This window comes from Arvicanthis niloticus, chromosome 28 (genome assembly GCF_011762505.2).
Source record: "Arvicanthis niloticus isolate mArvNil1 chromosome 28, mArvNil1.pat.X, whole genome shotgun sequence".
NCBI classification, from domain to species: Eukaryota; Metazoa; Chordata; class Mammalia; order Rodentia; family Muridae; genus Arvicanthis; species Arvicanthis niloticus.
Genome location: NC_133436.1, coordinates 3,847,694 through 3,866,459, shown reverse-complemented (window position 1 = coordinate 3,866,459; position 18,766 = coordinate 3,847,694).

The window sequence follows — 18,766 nt, the reverse complement described above, 5'->3', positions numbered from 1 at the left end:
ACAACAGTCTGTAACTCCAGTTTCAAGGGATCTAAAACACACTTCTGGCCTCAAGGGTACTAGACATGTACATGATACACAGACATACATATGGGCAAAATACCCATACACATAAAATTAACAAGGAAAACATAGGAAGTTAATATCCATATGTACATATGGATATGTTATAAATATATGCACCTGCAAACCACATTGTATTGCACATTCACTGTATACAGCTGCACTTGTCTGTACACATGCTGTGTGCACATACCCACATACAGTGACTCTAAGGTTTGATGCATCGAGCTTTCCTTTGAGCAACTGAACTTACATAAGCACATGCCTTTCTGTGTTTGATGAACCTGTATGCTAGTCTATCCTCTAAGAGCATCTAATTTTACAAAGAAAAATGTTCTCAAGAAAACAGTATTTTGCCGGGTGGTGATGGCGCACGCCTTTAATCCCAGCACTTGGGAGGCAGAGGCAGGTGGATTTCTGAGTTCGAGGCCAGCCTGGTCTACAAAGTGAGTTCCAGGACTACACAGAGAAACCCTGTCTCGAAAAAAAAAAACCAAAAAAAAAAAAAAGAAAACAGTATTTTAAAAGTAAGTTTTCTTAAGAAGAACTTTGCAAGATAAACTGAGACAGCCAGTGAGGGTGAGCAGTCCCCTTCTGCACTGGTCTGTGGGGAATTAGCCAGGATGATGCTTTGGGTCACATGTCTGGTCTCCTTCTAACCATCATACACAAACCAAGTCATAGGAATTGCCTCATTTTATGGGTCACCTGAGTTCATGATCTATGTTCACCCTGATTCTTGAAGGCATCTGGCCACACCACAGCCCAACCATTTACCCAGATGCCAGGAAAGAACACACCAGTCCAGGTAGAGAAACTCTGAAGTGGACTCCCAGTTTATGCAGCCTGGGCCGCCTCTGCCCTGCTCTTCTTCCTGAAGGCCCTGGGTCATCCACTTGGGGCAGGTGGGTGGGAAACACCTTTTGGTTGGGCTATTTACCATAATCCATAGAGAAACACCAAATCCCTCCTGGAGCCCAGGTGAATTCTGGTAGACAGCTCTGTCAGTTAGCAAACTCCTGAATTCTGTACCTTAGATATGGAAGTGGCCTGACATAAAACCAAGCCAGAACCCTCCTCCCAGCCTGGACTGTGGTTTGGGGGTTGTGCTTGGGTGGCCAGCAAGGCTAGGTCATCAACTGCCTCCTCTAAGGCAAGCAAACACATACCTGGCCATACCTGCCCATCCCATTTGGTCTGTCCCTCTCTGTACTGCCTAGCAGGGTCCCAAGGCTGAGATGGCCAAGACAGCACAAGGAGGCTAGCACTCACTCAGCTGAGGAAAAAGTCAGGCTGATGCCGTGCTGAGAGCAGGCAGGATTGTGACTCACAAGAGAGGGCAGAAGTTCTGCCCTCACAGCAGGAGGCTGTGGGAGGGGCCGGCCTTCACATCTGGATGTCATCTGCAGAGGGTGTGCATCACACCACAGGTGATGTCAGAGCCCTCAGATGAGACGGGCACACCCCAGGTGCTCTCAAACAGCTGTAAAAAATTCATTGTTATGGTCCATTTTCAGTATCATCAAAGAATCACCTAAGTAGGAGATACCAGACCAGGGTCTTCCGGAGCCAGTAGCTGGCACCTGCTTGCCTAGGCACATTTTCGTTTGTCTTAGTGTTAGATTGTAACTCTTTTAGAATCAGCTGTGTGAAAGGGATTCCAAACCCCAGGAGAACCGGGGCTTTGGAGGTGAGGGCTTTGTTGGAAATGCAGAAAAGATTGTTGCTCCTTGAAGAACTCCCCGAATGAGGCATTTAGAGGAGCATAGAAATGTGTTTCTATAAGACAGGTTTGTGCCCAATTGGTACACCAGGCATTTTGGCTTCTTGTTATGACTTCTGGGAAACCAATAATAAGTGCATCCACCTAGCTTTAAGTAGCCTGAATCTCCAGCGCTTTTATGATAAAGCGGGGATCATTCCTCACGCCATCCCTGGATAGGTGGATAGTCCGTGCCTGGACTGGGCAGGAGTCCTGGGGCTGTGTAAGGACATTGTGGACTCAGTCACGTGACTTTGAGTAAACCAGATGGTACTTTTATCATACCCCCAGGGGGTTTAGCTTATAGCTGACATTAACTAGACCACCTCTGTGGCCCAATAAGCCATTGCACTTCCCAGGAGAGGCTTGTAGGTCGGCTTTGGGAAACAGACTAGGACTCAGATTCACAGTGTGGGTTACCAGCCCGGTGTACCCGCCATTTCTCTTTACACAGCCCTCACCTGTGAGCAGCCTGTTTCCAAATGTTTCCAACTTTCCCTGACCTTCAGTTCTTTTAGGTTGTAGGAGCTGAGCTTCTGAACTCACTCCTTCTCTCTTTATTGAGCACCTACTGTGTGTTAGTCACCATTGCTGACTGCCTCTGGGGAGCTGAAGACACCCATCCTCACAGTCCACCAGGAAATGTGAGGCAGAGCTAACGTTAAGGGCACAGAACAATGTGCTCTGGGTTCTGGCAGAAGGAACAAATGAGTTAAAAGTGCCTGTGTAGCTATCTTGAAGTATTCTATGCCCAGTGTTCCAAACAGCCCTGGGGACTTGTCCTGAAGGACAGCCCAGACCAGGAACTGTCAACAGGGCCTTGTACAAACAAAGTGGCCTAGGGTTGACTTAGTAGAGGCTAAAGACTCCATCAAAGTAGAGGTGATCTGAAAGGGTGGTCACCTAGCCCCTCTGTTTCTTCGGACTTGTTAGTAAAGAACAATACCTAAGTTCAGTGTGTGTGTGTGTGTGTGTGTGTGTGTGTGTGTGTGTGTGTCTGTGTGTGAGTCTGCGTGTATGCATCTGTGTGTGCCTGTATGTGCATGTATGTGTATGTATGTGTGTGTATTATGGATTTGTGTATCTATGTCTGTGTATCTGTGCGCATGCGTATGTGCATGTGTGTCTGTGTATGTATCCAAGTGTTTGTGTCTATGTGTCTGTGTGTGTTTCTGTGTGTCTGTGTGTATATACCTGTATCTCTGGGTCTGTGTGTTTCTGTGTGTGTCTATGTGTATTCCTCTGTGTGTATGTATGTGTGTGTCTATGTATACGTGTCTGTGTGCATGTGTATATATCTGTGTATCTGTGACCATGTCTGTGTGTGTGTCTGCATTCATCTGTGTGTACATGTGTGTATGCATATGTGTCTCTATGTGTCTGTGTCTGTGTGAATGTGTGTGTCTGTCTACATGTGCCTGCACATGCATGTCTCAGTGCAGAGGAAGAAGGGGTTGAGGGCACAGGGTTTGGTTCATCCTCCAGTGGCTCCAGAAAGCCTTCCACCCAGTTCTCCTCCTACCTTTCACCCATCCTCCTCTCCATGTACCAAATCACTCCTTTGCTGATATTTGAGTGACAAGACAAGCCTCAGCTGAGAGGGAAACCCATTGTCCTTGAACACCTACGTACATTAGTCTTTCACTCACTGCCCTGCCGACTTCTGCTGCACGCAGGCTCCAGGGAAACAGTGATGGATACACAGTCCCGCTCTCAACTCTTCCCCTTCTATATTGCAAGATCAGCCTCACCACCAACTACACACCCTGTGCCTCTGCACCCCGTACTCCTCAGATGAGATCTAACATCCAGGTGTTCTGCTACCCCTCAGATCACAGATGGCCCCTGATTCACTAGGGACAGGCTCACACACAGGGTTGGCCACTGAGATTAGAACCATTTGACCTCTGAAAGTAGCAGGACCTAGAGAAAAGCACTTCCAGGTTAGTAGGTGGACTGAGCCATCCCCAGCTGTCGGCCTGTCTGCCCTCCCATGGACTAAAGACTTTTAGAGCTCTAAAGCCAGGCCCCTGGTGTCCCCAGCTCCAACTCACCCCTCTGCAGCCTTTGTTTCTCACAGAGGGCCGAGGCCAGGCCACGACCAAGGCTGACCATGGCCTTTCAGGCTTCTCTCTAACAGATCAGTCACCTGACAGGTTGGTTTTGCCTGTGATATCCCACGCACATTCACAGGAGACTGAGAAATTAGGATGAGCTTTCTTAGTAAGAAGGGAGACTGCTGCTATCTGTGTGTCAGGCCCAGCCCTGGCTGGGAAACAGCACTTGCCCATAGGACTCAGAAATCTGTCTCTATGCACCCTAGACAGCCCCACTTCAGTCACACAAGGCTCTCCAGTCTCCCTCAGCCACTACAAGGTTGTAGTTCTTTGTGGAGCCTCAGCCCCTCTATATACCTCCCTCAGACCCTAGAGCCCACCTTTGAGGTCCTTGCAGGAGCGAGGCACACTGGGACTTTGCTCTGGTGCTGGGTGACAAATGACTGCTGTCCAAAGCTGGTTTACCCAGCCTATCTCTCAACAGCACAGGGGCAATAAGTGCCTAAGATTAAGGCTAGTGAGGTCACGGATGGCCTCCAGGCTTCATTCACAGGAAGGCCCTAAGGGTGGGTGTGACCTCCAGGGCTCCTTCTGGAGAAATGGCCTCCCTGGGCTCCTCAGAAAGAAGACTAAGAAATTTCAAAAATGTCATCTTCAGTGGGAAGCTCCTGACTGCAGCTTGATTGCTCGTGGACTTTGTCCAGAGAAACAAATTCGCCATGTTTCCGTTGGTGATGGTTATGTGCTGTGGAAGAGAGGTGTTTCTCCTCTTTGTTGATGAGACAGGAAGTTCAGGCTTAGGTCACTAGTAGGTGTCACCAGGACAAGCTTTCCTTCCAATCACCACCAAATCTGAAAAATAAAGTCTACTTCCCCCTCTCCCCAATTCTACCCTTAAACAAAAAGATCCCAAACTCTGGAAGTGAGTGAGTGATGCAGATCAGGGTCTGACTGAGCCATACATCCAGCCACAAAGGAAAGTCACCCCAGGCAGGGTGTTCAGAGAGCAATCACATGACCCCAGACCTGTGCCTGTGGACGGGACAACAGGCCTGACATCTGAGAGAGCAAAGCGCCTGTACCAGCCATGGGGGCTGCAGGGTGGGGAAAGTCTAACGTGTCAAGCTCTTTCTAGGTAGAGCCCTAGCTTCAGGCTCCCCCTGCCTGAGGAGCCATACTGTGTGCACTGCTGAAGAGGGACTGTCCACTATGTCTACTCCATCGTCACTAACCACTCAGAGGAAGGGGGAGCCAGGAAACTCTGAAAACACAGTAGTAATTCACTCAGCAAATCTGTGATGTGTAGAAGCCTGCCTGTGATAGCCAACAGATTTGTCTTCCTCAGAACTTCCTCATATCCAGTACTCTCATCCCATTCAGTACTCCCACCAGGCCAGTACCCCATCACACTCAGTACTCTATCACACTCAGTACTCCCACATACTCAGTACTCTATCACACTCAGTACTCCCACATACTCAGTACTCTATCACACTCAGTACTCCCACATACTCAGTACTCTATCAGACTCAGTACTCCCATCATACTCACTCAATACTCCTACCAAACTCCATTACACTCAATATTCCCACCAGGCCAGTACCCCATCACACTCAGTACTCCCACCAGACTCAGTACTACCACATACTCAGTACTCTATCACACTCAGTACTCCCATCATACTCACTCAACACTCCTACCAAACTCCATTACACTCAATATTCCCACCAGGCCAGTACCCCACCACACTCAGTACTCCCACCAGACTCAGTACTCCCACATACTCAGTACTCTATCAGACTCAGTACTCCCATCATACTCACTCAATACTCCTACCAAACTCCATTACACTCAATATTCCCACCAGGCCAGTACCCCACCACACTCAGTACTCCCACCACACTCAGTACTCCCACCAGACTCAGTACTCCTTCATACTTAATATGCCCACCACATGTTTCAGCACGTGCACAGACCACACACTCAGTTCACAGACTTTGATCAGAAGCCCATGTTTATCCATCACCTGAAACCAGTTGTACTCTTGGAGTCACCTTTGCAGAATATCTTTCAGAGCCATAAAACAGTCTGTACCATGTTGGGCTTCCACCAGGGATGCTGTCGCAAGCTGCTGCTGCAATTCCTTTCTGTCACGGGGGCTTCTCTGTGGGACTCCTCATTTCCCTGCATTGGCCTTATTCACTGAATTCTTTCTGTACGCACACATTGGTATTTTGTTAGGTTCCAGTGTTGTGGCAAAAGGCCAGAGACAAAACTGTGGATGGTCTTGATTTTAGGTTTCACGGACTTCCCACCGATGGCAGGCAGTGTTAACAGGGCCTGTGCTGTGGTTTGCATATCCTTCCCGAACAGGGCTTACAGGTTTGGTTGTTCCTGCAGAGGGCTCTGAACTTGATCTAGAGAACTGGTATCTAGGTTTGAACATGAAGGATGTTCCAAGCAGCTGAAGCAATCTGAGAGAGCCTGGAACTCCCAGCAAGCCAAGATGGTGGCTGTAGGCAGGGGGTGGGGAGAGGGCGTCAGATAAGAGACTAGAAAATCAGCCAGCAGCCTGTGGCTGAAGCCGGGGAGGCAGGGAGAGTTTGCGTTCCACTGACATTTGCAGACAGGCAGAAGGCCAAGGCAGTATTTTGTGATATCGACCGCTGTCTGACCTCTGTCTGACTGGATGTTTGTCTTTTGACTCACGGACAGGTTTGTCTGTTTATAATAGAAGCCGGATTACTCTATACCTTTTCTGCTGTTTGTGTTTTAATTTAATAAAATCCGCGGCCATATTTGGATGTGATACAGGCCCACCTCTTTCTCTGTGAGACTATGTGGCTATTGCGCTGTATGGAGCTAATATACTCTACCATTTGGCCAGCTTTCTCCTTATCATCATGAGGCTTCCAGCAGCAGACAATCCTGTGCCATTTGTAAAATCTGGGTGTAACTTAGTCAAGGCTTAGGGTCCTGGAGCTGCTGAGCAGCACCCATGAGAGGGCTCCTCCCAGCCCACAGCACCAGTCTGCTCCTTCAGGCTCCTCTCCATCTCTGCAGATCCATACAGCTCCGTGCCACTCTGACATGGGGTTATCATGAACTGGTGGCAACTGAAATGGCATAACAAGGGAGAGATCTCTGTTCCTCTCCATTGTGGTCAAATTCCAGTGGTTAGACAAAAGCCAGAATTCCTTAGGAATTTGTGGAGCTGGTTCCTCTCTACCAAAGGAGAGATTCTCCTTATTCCTGGCAGAAGGGACAAGAGGCTGTCTGTGATACCCACTTGCATACCAAAGTGCATGTGGGTATCCAGGCTTTCTCAGCATCACAAGTACCTGTCACACATTTCAGACTCCATGCTGACATCCTCGCTTCACGCACCCGGCCCCTCCCACTCTAAACTTCTTCAGCCCAGAAGCTTCTCTCCCCACAGCTTCTCCCTCTTATGAGCCTGCTGTTTTGCCTGGGTTCTAATTTTTCTCTTCCTCTCTTTCCCCTCTCCCTTTGTCATCTCTTTCTCTCCCCTCACGGCCAAGTCCAGTCTACTGGCCATGTTCAGTCTAATTTTTCTCTCTCTGCTCTGGACTCTTCCAGACGCCTCTGGCTGGTCTCTCCTCATATCTACAAATAAAACCTTCCACCTAATCGTAACTTGGAGCAGTCATACACTCTTCATCTGCCTGAGCAAGCAGTATAAATTCCCCACGTGAAGTTGGTCCACCCTCTTCACTTCCCGACCCAGAAGGGAAAACCACAACCTACTACAGAAGTGAGATGGCAACAGCACAGAGCATGTGAGCACATGTGAGCACATGGACACATGTGAGCATATGTGAGCACATGTGAGCACATGGACACATGTGAGCATATGTGAGCACATATGAGCACATGGACACATGTGAGCATATGTGACAACATGAACACATGTGAGCATATGTGAGCACATATGAGCACATGAACACATGTGAGCATATGTGAGAACATGAATACCATGTGAGCATATGTGAGCACGTGAACACGTGAGCACATGAGCACATGTGACAGCCTCACTACCTAGTACACACTTTTCACTAGTTTGCTCATGTTTATATTTGTCAAGGTTAGCAAACACAGAACAGATTAGAATGGGCTCAAAGCACATCTCCTGGAATCAGGAGACCATTGCTGGTAAGACGTCAAACACAGAAGCAGACCTTCTGAACTAAACTTCATACACTCCCATGTAAGGGGACCCTGAGACTGTGCCATACCTCAGCTTTGTGAAACACTATTGACCTCTGCTGACCTTACATTTCAGACACACACACACACTCACACACACACACATAGTGGTTGAAGCAAAAGCAGGCTCTAGCATTTTAGTTTTTCTTTTAATCCCTTTTTATATCCCTTAAGTCAAAATTTCCTATTAGAAAGAGAATTACCTCATAGTAACAAGTTACACATTTTCTAGAAACAATCACCACAAAAACACATTTCTTTACAAACAGATTAAAATCATTGCACAAGTTCCCTCTTACTCTTACAACAGTATTATTGATTACGCATTTATTTTTTGGAACTTATATCTAACTAAACAATTCTTGTCTCTCTTTCCATAAGCCCTATTTAACCCAAAGGCAATAATTCTCGTGTTCTAGATTAACAGAGTTTAAGCAGGCCAAGTTCATGCTACACTACACTACACTACACTACACTAGTAGGTTTCTCCTTGTACTTTGCTGCATTTACTAAGGAATGGGTCATCTGTCTTATGTCTTATTTTTGATGTCTTGATCATCTAGGCTGGCTAATCATCTGTTCTCTATTCTTATACTCATAATAGAATTGTATGGTCTTTATTATAGCCCTGTTATTTCTTGGTGCAAACAAAGAATCTGTTACCTCATCCCTAAATCACAAGATGAAGGAACTCAGACCCGACCTGGAGTGAACATTTCCTTTGATCATTAACTTGTCCCAAGCTTATTTTTCTTGCTACTACAGTTATGTGCTTGCAATGCATGAACGCTCACTGTACTCCTTTCTCTAATTCAAGTTGCTCTTGCCATTGTATGAGGAAGGGGCACATTCTGTTCTTGATTCCAACTAAATTTTCTGTCAACTACTCAACTTCCCAAAATTATTTAACTCAAGCTAACAGCCTATAACTACTTAAATCAAATCAGGAATTCCATAAAATCATTAAGCCATCTAAGCAGCAACATTTCAAGAATATCCATCTTCATGTTCATCTGCAGAAAACTTGCCCAACAGAGTAGGCTATCACCCAGCGAGTAATTATACCAGGGTATAGGCAGTGAGGATCTCCCAGTGTCCACTCACACCAAGCCAAATAAATGACGAGTCTGGCAATGACCTGCAGGAGACTGCACATCAGTCGTGAAAGCCCCCGGGGTTGAACCTTTCTAGAGTGCACCCATTGCAGCTGAACAAGACAGTGGGAGGTCTTGGGGGAATTCACTTGCCCATTGTAGCTCTTCTTATGTGGGCTCTTCCATTGCCCTATGTTTTCTGTAAGGAAGTCTGCCTTCCTTCTAGTCACCCTTCAAAGAAGTTAGAGAGTTGCTCCCATTTTGCTTTGGTTAAGATGTAAAGCCCAAAGAGTGTCAAACTTCTAGCCAGAATTTGCCTGCTTGTGTGCCTCAAATTCATTCTGAAATCATTGTCCCCAAGTCGGTGCTACTTGGAAGTTTAGGTTTGGAGGACTGTCTTAGGCAGTTATCTACCAGTGTGAAGAGACACCATAACCACAGCAATTCTTATTTTAAAAGAGAGAGGACTTTTTTTACATAATTTGATATTTTATCTATTTACATTTCAGATGTTATCCCCTTTCTCCACCCCACCCCCATTAGTCCCCCTATCCCGTTTCTCCTCCTCCATTTTTGCTTTTATATCATTTAAATTACATGCAAGTATTAAGGTGAGTTCTAGGTTGAGGAACTAGGAATACAACAGATGCAAATAGTCAAGAACAAGCAAGACAATAAACCCAGATAGTCAAAGAACACACAGGACAATAAACAGTCCCGTGATCACTCCTGTGATCACTATTTCTAAGGACTTATCAGGATGACCACAATATCTAAACCTACTATGACTTCCTTGTCCTAGCCTTAAGCTAGAACAAAAAAGTAGACTTCAGGCATGAGAGAGGGCACTTAAGTGGGGCTTGCTTATAGTTTTAGAGGCTAAGCCTATTTTCATCATGGAGGGGGAACACGGCAACCTGCAGGAAGATAGGATGCTGGAGAAGTAGCAGAGAACTCCATCCAGATCTGCAGGCAGCAGGAAGAGGGAGAGACACTAGGCTTGTCTTGGGATTTTTGAAATGTCAAAGTCCACCTCCCGTGGCACATTTCCTCCAACAAGGCCACAACTCAAAATGTTTCAAATAGTGCCTCTGCCCAGGGACCAAGCATTCAAATATATGAGTCTATGGGGACCATTCTCATACAAACTACCACAGGGAAGACTATGTTGAGTGAATGAAACCTTCATGGTGAAATCATGTCCTTATAAAAGGGGTCCAGAGGGATCAGTTTGCACTGTAAGGACAGAGTAAGATGACAGACATCTGCAACCCTGAGGAGGGTTCTCCCAGAGCTTGGACACCATACTGGTACTTGTTCTTGGCTTCCAGAACAGTGGGAAGCACAGATCTATCTGCAAGGCACTTGGTTGCATTGCTAACCAGGCTACGACAGCCACAGTCAGCCAGGGCAGAGCTTCTCACATCTACAGCCCCAAGAGCGACCTATATTTCTGCCTAGGGCAAGTCTTGATTTAGTAACATGAAGAAATGTTCTGTTGTTTGAAGCCTTGCGAATGATCATATTATAATCTTCCCAACCTTACTATGCCCAGGCTAATACTTGCTGATCTTTCCCCAAGCCTCAGAGCAGTCCACTTGGGTCCAAATCAAAAGGAAGATAAGGCATGACATAAATATTAAAGAGAAGCACAGCATTCAAAAGCAAAGGGAACATGGTATCTTTTGTCAGAACTGGACAAAAAGCCTGTGAGAATCTAGGAGTAGAAGGATCACCCCTCGACATAATAACGGTGGCATAGGACAACGTACAGGACAACATTACACTGAATGGGAAAGTGGGAACATTTTCTCCCGAATCCAGAATGGAACAAAGGTGTCCACCCTCTCCACTTTCATTCAGTACATTACTTGAATTCTTAGCTAGATCCATTAAATGGAGAGGAATAAGAAAGATGCAAGAAGGATAGAAGAAATCATACCATCCGTAGTGGTCTGAGTATGTTGACCCATGGGAAGTGGAACTAGTAGGAGCTGTGGTTCTATTGGAAGAGGCTGAACCTTGTTAGAAGAAGTATGTCACTGGGGGTAAAGGGGTGGGGCTTTGAGGTCTCCCATATATGCTCAAATCTGGCCAGTGTGATCCAGATCCTCCTAGCTGCCTGCAGAAGACTGTCTCCTGGCCGCTTTTGGATTGAGATATAAAACTCTTGGCTCCTCTGGCACCATGCCTGCCCGGATGCTGCCCGCCATGATGATAATGGACTGAACCTCTGAACCTGTAAGCCAGCCCCAATTAAATGTTTACCTTTATAAGAATTATCTTGGTTTTGTAGTCCCTTCGCACCAATGAAACCCAAACTAAGACATGGTCTGTTTACAGATGGCATGACCTTATACTTTAAAGACCACGGAGACTTCATCAGAGACCCTGAGATCTAATAAACACTGCCAGCAAAGTAGCAAGATATAAAACTATCTATTTATATACACAAATTTAAAAATTCGAAGCCTGGCAGTGGTGGTGCACACCTTTAATCCTAGCACTTGGGAATCAGAGAGTCAGAGGCAGGTGGATCTTTGTGACTTCAAGGCCAGCCTGGTCTACAGGAGGCAGTCAGGGATACAAAGACAGAAAACGTATCTTGAGAAACTAAACAACAACAAGAAGAAAATCACTAGAAAAGTCAAAAAAAAAACAATCCCTTTAGCAATATTATCAAAATAAAATCTAGGAGCAAGCATGACCAAGAACCAGAAGACTTCTACAAGGAAAACACTAAAGAGAGAAAAGGAAGATGGTAGAATATTCAAAGACCTCTCATGCTCAGGGACTGGCAGAATTAACCATGAAAACGGCTCTGTTACAAAAAAAGTAATCTTTAATTTCAATGCAGTCTTCACCAGAATCCAACGCTGTGCTTCAGGGAACTAGAAAAACAAAACAACAACAAAAATCCAAACTTAAAATTCATACAAAAACACAGACAATGCTAAATATTCCACAAAGCAATCCTATGTACACACAAACCAATCATGTGCACACACAAACCAATCATGTGCACACACAGCAGTCCTGTGCACACACAAACCAATCGTGTGCACACACAGCAGTCCTGTGCACACACAAACCAATCGTGTGCACACACAGCAGTCCTGTGCACACACAAACCAATCGTGTGCACACACAGCAGTCCCGTGCACACACAAACCAATCATATGCACACACAGCAGTCTCGTGCACACACAAACCAATCGTGTGCACACACAGCAGACCTGTGCACACAGCACTATTGGAGGCAACTTAATTCCTGACTTTAAATTATATGACAGAATCATAGTAACACCACCAGCATGGTACTGACACAAGGACAGATGTGCAGAACAATGAAATAGAAAAGAGAACCCTGAGATAAATTTGCAGGTCTGCAGCTGTCTGATTCTTGGCAAAGATGGCAAAAAGTGCATGTTGGAGAAGAGACAGCTTCTTCAAGCGGTGCAGGGGGAAAAAACCTGGATTCAGGTGGAGACTCAGTCCTTATCCTGTACAGCATCAACTCAAAATGGATCAAGAAACTTCATGTAAGACCCCAAACAAACCCTGCAGGGAGGCACAGGAAAGGCTTAGAGACTTTGGCATATGCAGTGACTTTCTGAGGACATTAACAAATATAGAAATGAGGACATTCTCTATGGGACTGCATGACATGAAAAGCTTCTGCACAGGAACCAAAACTCTAGAGTAAAGAGATGGCCACCAGAACTGAAGAATTTATGTGTGTGCACATGGGATGAGGTCGTTAATGTCCAGAATACATAAGGAACTAAATGATCAAATACCAAACGGACAAATCATTTAACCAATAAATGGTCAAATGAACTAATCGAACACTTTTCAAAAGAAGCAATAAATGCACAAAGGGGTCCAACATCTTTAGAAACTGGGAAAATGAAATCAAATGTTATCTATCGAGAGGTTATCATCCCAGTCGGAATGACTACTACCATCAAGAAAACAAAAGATCAGTGAGGATGTAGGGAAAGGACAATAAACACTCTGGGTTAAGGGTGAATTAGTGGAGCCATTGTAGGAACAGGTGCAGTATCTGAAACACTAAGACTGAGCTATTGTATAGTCCAGCTATACAATATACCCAGAGGAGTCAAAGTCTGCCTTCTGTAGAGACACCTACACACCAGGGTCTATTGCTACACTGTTCACTGGCTACATTGTAGCCAATTTATAGAATCAGCCTAGATATTGCATATTGGGTAATGAAAATGTCGTTATTACAAGTGGCGTTATATTAAACCACAGTGGAGGATGAATGGCATTTGGATATCATCCTATTAAGCAAAATCAAGGAGTAGCTATTATGTAAGGGTCATGGGGAAGCGTGAGTGGAACCATTAGAGGTGGGGAGCAGGAAGAACAGGGAAGACAATAGAAGGCTGCACATGGGCAAGACAGTCACATACTGATACATACTGTTACAGTTCCCCAGACCTTAGCAGAACTGAAGCCATGATGGAAGTACCATTCAAGCTATGAAACTCAGCAGGTAGACAGCACCATCTGCCAAAACAAAAAGACTTTATTCATCAAAGCCCATAGTTGTGAGAAAGAGTCTGAATGTACTAACCTTGCCTTTTGGCTTCTGTAGTTCTGCTTCTGGCTAATTTTTCTTGTTAACCGAAATATGTAAACTCAGGATATCTTTTATTTTGTTCTTAAAAGCTCACCCCGAGAAAAAGTTGCGGCTCTACAGGAACACCAAACACCTAGTGTAGTCACTGGCAGGATAATAAAGGCTTTCTATTGGCTTACACCCATGTCTGAGCCACCTCACAACAATACATGTATGAAAATGTCATGAACCCCCTTCTTCTGTCTACTGGGGAGACAAAGGTCCTTGTACTCAGAGAGCACTAGGGAACCAGGAATGTTAAACATGTGAGGGTTCTTCTCAAAGGAAGAGATAAAATACCTATTTTCCAACCAGAAGGTTGGGAGTGGATATTGTTAATGACCTGATGACCTTTTGGTATTTATGGAGGCATATATGCCTCACCCACCCTCTGCTATAGAGGCAGACCTCACCCACATTCCCCAGAATGTTTATCCCAGACTCTCCCTTCCTACCCTTACCTCTGTCTCCCAGTTAACAGAACCTATCCTTGGGGGAGGGGGAATGTCACATGTATTCTCTGGCCTGCTGACCTTATGCTCTCTCCACCAGAGACCACATTGTATTCTAGGCCTTTTAGCAATAGAACCCACCCTCCTGGTCACACGTACTTGGCAGAGAAGTCTCTATGTGGTCACACCTTAAGCTTTATTGTGCTCCTGGAATGGGGATAATTGCAGCCTGGAAACTTTTTCCCAAGCTGTACTGTGTTTTCAGTATGCTGACAGTGACACTCCTGGCATCAGGCTCCCAAGTCTGATCCACGTCGACAAAGTCAATCTGCACCAGGATTGTGTTCTCTCTTCTAGATTCACTTCCCTGCCTAGATACTTGCAGGGCTCCCCCGTCCCCTTGTGTCTGCAGATACTGACTGACCGATTATAGCTGCTAGTTGTATTATCTAGTTCTAGCCCTCAGAGCTATTCCTCACCCACCTCGGAGTTGGAACTAACAACATGCAACTAAAAGAAAAAAAATAATCTATTAACTTAGCATAGCCCTAACTTTCATCAACCTAAAAGTTCACATAGTATCTCGGGGCCTATAGAAAGTCTCCCCACATCTTGCTGAACCCACTTCTGAAATACCCACCAACATTATTTTAAACTTGCCTTGATTTATGACTTTCTCTATCCTGTAAAACTTTGAAACTGCTTCTGCGTTGGGACATGGAATTTGGGGTGACTTAAATTTGTGTTCCTGGGGCCATGGCCACTCAAAATGGCCCCTGAGTAAACTCTTAGTCCTGTTAAGATGAGAGCTGTGGTTTTAGGTAGACACATCTAAACAAATGAAGAGTAGAACAGCAAACTTCTTGAGGACAGTATGTCATGGGCTTTGGGGACAGGGTATCCCACAGGTTCCAGTGTGAGTTGGGGCAGGGTGTGGCCAGGAGGAAACTTTGTGTGGGTGGAACACAAAGCCAGGTGTGGCCTCGTTTGTGCTGATATGCCAGTAAATCACCTGTTCAGCTCCAGCAGGTGCCAGGAAGATGTCTTCCTCATGCCCTCTGACTGCTGACTTCCTGGAGGCATGGCTAACCTGACCTCCACATGCCAGAACACCCAGTGGGATTCTGATTCAAGTTTCTCATTCTTGGGATGACCTTGATCCTTGGAGGGTGGCAGGTGACAAGCTCAACCGGCCCAGCAGGAATCTCAGATACTGAGCATCCCCTGGGCCTTGCTTTCCGCAGCCTTTGCGGTATGGCGGACAGACCGGAATCTGTTTGTGCAACATCTTCTCCTTGCTTCTCCTAAGGCCCTGAACAAACCCACAGGCTCCAACTTGGTGGTTTCCGTGGTGTGGCAGTAGGAACCGGGGCCTGGTTGGTCTTAGTGCCGCTGCTGTGACTGCAGGTGGTTTTATGGGTGTGACTTTTCCTTCTCATCTGTAGATGCTCAACTCTACAGGGCCATCTTAGTGGCTTTTCCCTACTGGTGCCAGCCACCATGATGACTGAACCACAGTATCAGGAAGCAGAGAGTAAACAGGAAGTTGGTCTGTAGAACTCCAAGGCCCACCCACTTTCTCCAGCCAGACTTTTCACCCCCCAAAGATTTCATAAGCTTTCTAAACAGACCACCCGAAGGGGACCAAATGTTCTAACACGGGAACCTGTCAGGACAGTTCACATTCAAACCAGGCCAGGTGTGGAGGGAATGCTCCTGTCAGAGGCAGATTGCATAAGTGGCACACAGTGGGCTTCCTCTGTCCTTGTTGTCTGCATGCCTGGGGCAGACACTGCAACTCTGTACTGTGGTGGTGGTGGTGGTGGTGGTGGTGGTGGTGGTGGTGGTGGTGGTAGTGCTGCCACTGCAGCCGCCACCGCTCCTGCTGGCGCTGCCATCTTTAAAAGAAGCCAGAGCCCAGGAAGGCCTGATACAGCGTCCAAAGTCTTACATCTGGTTAATGCTAGATCAGGGTGGGAACCTTTCTCCTGAGGTTACAGGTCAACTGAGGTCACTGAGGTGAGAAAAACATATTTACTAATTCCTGACCCTACTCAAGCCTGACTCTGGGCACACTTGGTTCTTACAGGAACTTTTGCTAACCTGTATCGTTCTGCCCCTGTAACCACAAGGCTTTCTGTTCCCGGATCAAACAAACGCTATGTGAAACTCCTGTGTCCTATCCTTATTAAAACTTCATGTCCTGTCATGCCATCGTGCCTCCATCAACAGGAGATTCCAAACTTGTGGTTTTATCTTTATAAGTCCCCTGCTCACTCAGTTCAGGGTGACTCTAGGTTTGTAGTCACGAGGCATGTGCTAGGCTTGGTCTGTGTGGCTCAAGAAAAACTTCAAGTTCATAAAGGACTCATCCTGGTCTTCTTCTCTTGGGTGAGAACAGCCCAGCTACAGCAGTCTCACTGGGGAAAGTAGCCAGTGCTTCCAAAGCCTGACAGTTTTAAGGTGCTTGCAGGAGTCAGCTTTCCATGAAACCTCAGTCAGATTGATAACGAGGCATGACCTGTGGAGATGGGCAGCTGAACAAAGAACAGAAGAGAGCAACTGTCTCCTGCCTCTACCCTCTGTCATCTGTCCTGAGATGGTTCAGTGGACAGCCGGTCACTAGGGTGCAATTTCCTGTTTCCCAGTCATAGCTAGCACAGTCCTGTGCAGGCAAGGAAGTGTTTCCCTTCATCCAGCACCCTTGGCATGATCTGCAAAGCAGACAGGTTAATGAGGGAACAAAGAAACCCATTAGCACGTGCGTTCACATAGGAGTACTCAGATCTGGGTTCATGAGATTAAGATGTCCACCCACCCTCCCATGGAAACCAGAGATGGTAAGTATAGCATGCTCCCCCCGCCCCTCAGCACCAACCACCCGTCCAGTCAGCCTCAGTCCCAGGACACAAGTCAAGATGAAATTGTAGGGTTTAAAGTCTGAGACAGCAGGAGTTTAGGTCAAATAGTGCAGGGTGTCTCTGATACCTGTGGGACTGTCTGATGAGTGAAGCCAGTGTTGGCTGCTCTACGCCAGTCATCATCCTGGCCTGTGATGTTTGGTTGTATGTCAACTTAACACAAGCCGTAGTCCTCTGGAAGGAGGAGATCGCAATTGAGACAGTGTCGCTAGAATATCCATCTACAGGCAAGCCTGAAGAACATTTTCTTAATCAGTGATTATTGTAGGGAGGACCCTGCCCTTTGTGGGTGGTGCCATCCCTGGGCTGGTGCTCCTGGGTTCTGTAAGAAAGTAGGCTGAACAAGAAGGCATGGAGAACAAGGCAGTAAGCAACACCTTCCATGGTCTCTGCATCAGCTCCTGCCTCCAGGTTCCTGCCCTGACTTCTGTCACTGATGGACTATGATGTGGAAGTGGGAGCTAAGTTAACCCTTTCCTCCCTGTCTTTGTGTTGGTTGTAGTGTTTCAGCATAGCTGTAGTACATCTAACTAAGACAAGGTCTCAAGAAAGCAGGCCCTTGGCTAACCTAGCTCAGCTAGCAGAGGTTGGATGACCAGTTTTTTTGTTTATATTTTTATCATCATCATCATCATTTTTATTTTATTTTTATTCACTTTACATCACAATCACAGCACCCATCCCTCCTCTCTTCCCAGTCCCACCCTTACAATCTCTCCCCATATTTCTCCTATCTCTTCTCCTCAGAGAAGGGCCCCCCTTAAGTACCACACCATCGTGGGGCATCTAGTCCCAGCAGGTCTGGGCACATCTTCTCCTACTGAACCAAGAAAGTCTTGTGGAGGAGTGGGGAATAGAAGTGAGCTAGTCAGAAGGGTCAAGGACACCACAAGAAGACCCGCAGAGTCAAATAACCTAGGTTCATGGGGACTCAACAGAGCCTAGGCCACCAACCAGAGAGCAGGCAGGAGCTGGAACAAGATCCCTTACAATTCTGTAGATGACCAGAGTTTAATCTGAGATCACACAAGGTGCCAGGAGATACTCCTAAGAGTTGTCACCTGATTTGCACTTGCACATGCACGCTATGGCTCAGGTGCACCTTTGAGTGTGTGTCTTAAAGGCCACACACACAGTGACACACCTACTCCAACAGGGCCACACCTACTCCAATAGTGCCACTCCCTGGGCCAAACATATACAAACCATTACACTCTGTGTAGGTTGTTTCATGCCTGCTATATCAAGGAGGGGGAGAATCACCATACCAGAGAGTCAGGCTTCTCTTTGTCTCACTGTGAAACCTGAAAAATTTTAATGGAGCCAGACATGAATGACTCTTGTCATTGGGTGGGTAGTATGGTGGTCACACTGCCTACGGCATTAGACAAAGCTTTGCCTCTATCCTTCCTTCTCCAACCATGTGACTTGGACCAGACATAGAAGCTCCTTAAGGTACATGTAGTCTTGTGGCTGCATATGACAATAGGGCAACACTCGCATATGTAAGTGCCTGTTTCATACTGGGTGAGGGATGAGGTG